Raw genomic sequence first — 5,518 nt, 5'->3', positions numbered from 1 at the left:
TTTACTTAGATTGAGTTAGCATCATGACTACCAACGTCTATGTACAGGAAGCTAAAGATATGGGGCTTACAGACCCCAAAGAAGTAAAGGATTATGTCCTCTCTCGGCTTAGTCACGAGCAGCAACGCGAGAATGATGCTCGTGAAGAGCATAGAATCCAACGCAAACACCAGCGAGAACAGCGCAAACATGAGCAAAAACAACGTGAACTCGAGTTAGTACAAGAGTGAGAACAGCACGAGGAACGCGAGAGAACGTCAACACGAGTTAGAACAACGAGAGAGAGAGAGAACAAGAACACGAATGTGCCGAGCGAAAAGCACGCGAAAAACATGAAATTGAGATGTTGAAGCTCAAGCGAGATTCCTTGGCTTCAGACACATCTGGTGCAGCTGGCCCAAGCTCCACGAGCACTATCCCTGCACATATTATGGCGACCCCACACATCAAGCTTCCCCCATACAAGGAAGGCGAGCGAATCGAGCCATACATAGCTCGTTTTGAAGACATGGCTCAACTGTACCAGCTGGATGATGCAGCTAAGCGGCTTCAGTTTCTTAGCCTGTTTGAGGGCCCTGACCTCGATATTCTCCACAGAATTCGTGGAGACAATCTCCCGTATGAGATGACGAAGGCCGCACTCGTCAAAGCATACAGTCTCACAGTTGATGACGCCAAGAGTCAGTTCATGAGGGCGCGTTTACAGGAAAAAGAGACTGCTGTTCAGTTTCTTGATCGGCTTACTGCTTACTTAGATGAGTGGATGGAGAAAGATGAAGCTCCTTCTACGTGTGAGGGGATAATCGACCTTATGCTGCGCACACAGCTAGAAAAATCGTGGCCTACTTATGGCTCAGCTTTAGATCTTCCAGGTAAAGGATGCCAGCCAAATGGTGGAGAAAGCTGACGCATTCTTCACTGCATGCGGGTATCAAACTCGCAAGCAACATACCTGGAACAGGAAAGCTGATAAATCTGGGAAATTGTCTCAGACTGAATCCTAGCAACAAGACCGTTCTCAGAATAATGGCCAAGGTCCAAAACCGCAGAGAAAGTACCAGGGGCAAAACACTCAGAAGCCTGAGTGGAAGAGGTACAACAGGTACCCTAACCAGCAGCAGTATCAGCCACGCAACTGACCGTCAGGACTGTCCTTTTCAGCACCAGCTCAAGTGAATAGGAGGCAGGAGGCGAATGCAGCCTTTATTCCTCAGCAGCAGCACGGTGGTCACATCCCTACCAGTACAGGTACTCCCCCACAGTTCTCTAGTCCCACAGTGACAGTGAACCCTCTGCTACAGGAGGTCATCGCTCCATCTCCTCAGTCAGTGAGTACAACCCCTCAAGTATCTGATTCTCAGGGCACCATGTTTGCCGCATCATTTATTCAGCAGCCTAATCAGTGGCTAGCTGCTTCCTCCACAGGCCCTCCCACAGGTGACAGTGCCTTCCTTGTTCAGCCAAGGTTTGTGGGAGCCATTCCTGTGAAGGTCCTGAGAGACAAAGGTTCCTCAGGTTGCTCTGTCAGGTAGAGTCTAGTTCGGCCTGAGGAGTACACAGGTCGACAGATCCATGCTAACCTTATTGATCGATCAGTGAGATTGTTCCCTGAGGCACGTATCCAGGTGGCATCTCCATTTTACACTGGTATGACACTTGCAGTTGTCATGCCAGAACCTTTATTTGACCTTATCATAGGCAATATTGCCAGTGCCAAGAACAGTTGCACTGAAGATGACACTACAAAGACTTTGGCTACAGTAACACGAGCCATGGCTGAGGCTCCAAACTGTGTCACCTCGGTGACCATTGAATCGCCGCAAGATCTGATGTGTAGCCAAGTTGTTGTTCATGAACAACATTCTGACCTGACACTTGCTGCCATGCAAAAGAAGCAAAAGGGTAGAGTGATAAAGTATTCATAGGGAGGTCAAGCCAAGTTCCTTCGCAAACAAGGATGGCTGTACCGTGAGTCACGAACACCCCATGGCGAGGTTCGACTGCAGTTTGTTGTTCCCGTTAACTACGGCCTAGCAGTGTTAGAATGGGGTCATTGTTCAGCTTCAGGAGGTCACCTGGGCAAAAGGAAAACCCAGGGCCATATCCGTGCTGACTTTTTATGGCCAGAGATGGGACGAGAGAGAGTTTTGTGCGTTCCTGCAATGTGTGTCCATGTACCGCTAATCAGGGACATGTCCTTCCTGTGCCATTTGAAATCACACCCGTAATCTCTGAGTCGGTTGAGAAACAGGACAGTGGTGAAGTGGGCGCAGACCTGACGTCTCACTCGTTGGCCCCACAGGACACAGTATGTCCAGGGCCTGTACATATATATGTACCATAAGTTAAGGGAGAAGTTCGAGAACCCCACAGAGACAGTCCGAGGCTGTGTATGAATTACCTTGTGGAACGTCTCAAGCTGTGGGCCTCTCTGAGGATTCCCGCAGAATGCACATTATCCACATGAGTGTTCACACCCACAGTGGGTGTTAAAATGCGACCTGCCTGAGATTGAGTAGGGATTCTCAGCTTCCTAATGTTAATCGTGAGTGTAGAGTTAGTTTAACCAGTAAACTGGGTCCCTAGCGAATTGCAGCGTTTGATGTCCTGCAGAAACACCCAGCCTTTTCGCTCTTGACCACGTTCCCTGGTTACTTTAGCGAACTGCAGCGTTTGATGTACTGCAGAAACACCCCGTCTTTTCGCTAATTAAGTTTAGGGTTTAACCATTAAACTGGGTCAACATTTGATGTCCTGCAGTGATGCCTTGACTAGGTTTCTTGGTTAATAATGTAAATAGTGTACTTCTTGTAACATAAGCACTGACTGCTAGGCAGAGAGAAATGGCACTTTTGATGCTCCACCTTGATTTCTTTCGCAGGTGCAGGTGGCGGGTGCGGCATTGTCGTGCAGAGCAGCTGGTCGTCCCTGTCGCATGCTGCCGCCTCTTCTCTTCTGCCTCGTCGTCTCTTTACTATAAATTTGTATTACATGATTTTACACGTAGGCACAGTTACACCACAACTGTCACACCTACACCGTGTATTACATACATCTCGCTACATAACAATTAGTTGTTAATGTAAATGTAGCGAACTTTTCGCTCAGTTTGACCTGAGTACAGGTTTTTCACCGTCGTCACTAAGTTTTTTCCTCAAGCTTGCTTCTATTAAAGTAAATACGAGGTTTTTTCGCTCACTGCTGACTGTGACTTTCTCCTGTAGCAGGATAGCACACACACCACAGTGTGAATCTTGTGTGACTGAGTTAGGATTTATATGTATGTATATTGAATTTTTTTTTCCCCTGAGAAAAAAAAAATCATTTTGATGGGGCGTAATGTCACGAGTTGGTGCGATAATATATTTAAATAAACTCGTGACATTGAACTTGGTGGGAAACCGCGAATTCTAGTGGAATCCCAGTATGTATCACTCAGTCAACCACCACGTATTCACCCGATCGGGAGTGTTTTCAGAAAAATTCTTCACTGTTTCATAAGTGTTCGTCTTTGTGCGCGACATTAGCACCTCCGCTGAATGATTTGTTATGGAAGTGTTTCGCTCATATATATATATACGGTATATATATATATATATATATATATATATATATATATATGCTATAGATAGATAGAGAGAGAGAGAGAGAGAGAGAGAGGCGGTGGATTACCAAAGTAACCTATTACATATTAACTGTATGAAGTATATAACTACGGGAAGTAACTGTGTGGAAACAACTTTATGGGGAAGTAACTACGGGGAAGTAAATGTAAGGGGAAGTAACTGTACAGGTGGTGACTGTATGGGGAAGTGACTATGGGGAAATAACTGTATGGGAAAGTGACTGTATGGGGAAGTGACTGTACGGGGAAGTAACTGTATGGGGAAGTAACTGTATGGGAAAGTAACTGTATGGCGAAATAACTGTATGTGGAAGTAACTGTATGGGGAAGTAACTGTATGGGGAAGTAACGGTGATAAAAATTAAAGGGGAAAAATTTACAAAGAATTTTGTTAGTAATAATAAAGAACAACAGCAGTGATAGATAGAGATTGATAGATAGATAAACGATGATAACTACGTAGACAGACATGCAAAGGCGGTATAAACAAATAGATATATGTAAGTAGACACCTAGATAAATAGATGGACAGATGATGCTTTGACAGATTTAGGTATACAGATAGCAATATAGACAATTAGATAGACAATGACAGACAGACATGAAGACTTGACAATATATAAATAAATAGACAGACATGAAGACTTGACAATATATAAATAAATAGACAGACATGAAGACTTGACAATATATAAATAAATAGACAGACAGACAGAGACTGGCAAACAAACAGTGAGAGACAGAGAGAGAGAGAGAGAGAGAATACGAAAAGGCAAAAGACGGACGTCAGAGTTAACCTCGTCTCCACTTTCCTCTTCACTTGGCTCCAAAATTTTCTCTCCTTCCTCTCTCTCTCTCTCTCTCTCTCTCTCTCTCTCACTTACAACATCTCTTCTCCCTCTTTTTCCTCCTCTTAACATTTCTTCATCATCTCCATCTCTTTCCTTTTCCTCTTAGCATCTCTTCCTCCTTTCTCCCGCTCCATCGCCCACTCACGTTTCCTTCGTATCACCCCTCTCCCTATCCTTCCGCCCTTCGCCCGTCACTGACTTTTATCATTATTATTATCATTATTATTATTATTTATTATTATTATTATTATTATTATTATTATTATTATTACTACCCCCTGGGGGTAGGAGGGTTTCAAGAATATCCCCCCCCAGTATCCCTGCTTGTCGTATGAGGCAACTAAAAGGGTTGGTGGTGGGTCAGTGCCCCACCCCGTAAAAAGAACTAAATAAACAAGAAATAAAGCACCTTGGACCAGGACGGACCATACGTTCATTACTAAGGAACGGACAAACGACATTCTAAGGGTGGGGACATGGAATGTGAGAGGAGTGAATGATGAAGTGAAAGAGAGAGAGATTGTTCAGGTGCTTGAGGATGCAAGAGTGGATGTACTGTATGTGGATTGACTGAAACTAAATGAGTGGTGAAAGGGTGAGAGAATGGGAATACGGTTTAGGAATATGTCTCTATCTATCTATCTATCTATAGCCCGACGCCCTACTCCCGCAAAGGGTGGCCGCAGACAAAACGCCTCCAAGTCACTCTGTCACCCACAATCTGACTCCCCTCCCCCCAACTCACCCCCCCTCCCTCATATACCTCTCAACTCCATCCCTCCACCTCATCCTCGGTCTACCCCTCCCTCTCCCTCCCTCCACCTCACCTACATACACCCTCTTAGTCAGTCTTTCATTCTCCATTCTCTCCACATGTCCAAACCACCTCAGTGTATTTCTCCTAATCTTTTCAACCACATCCACATCTATCCCACAACGTTCCTTCACTTCTTCATTCGTCAACCTGTCCCTCCACGTCACTCCACATGCTCCTCTCAAGTAACTCATTTTCACTGCTCTCACTCTTGACTTGTTCCCCTCT

This window comes from Coenobita brevimanus, chromosome 1 (genome assembly GCF_032717465.1).
Source record: "Coenobita brevimanus isolate Jiangsu-jjx chromosome 1, ASM3271746v2, whole genome shotgun sequence".
Classification (NCBI taxonomy): Eukaryota; Metazoa; Arthropoda; class Malacostraca; order Decapoda; family Coenobitidae; genus Coenobita; species Coenobita brevimanus.
The sequence above is the reverse complement of the archived record's forward strand: the minus strand, read 5'-3'. Positions refer to the sequence as shown.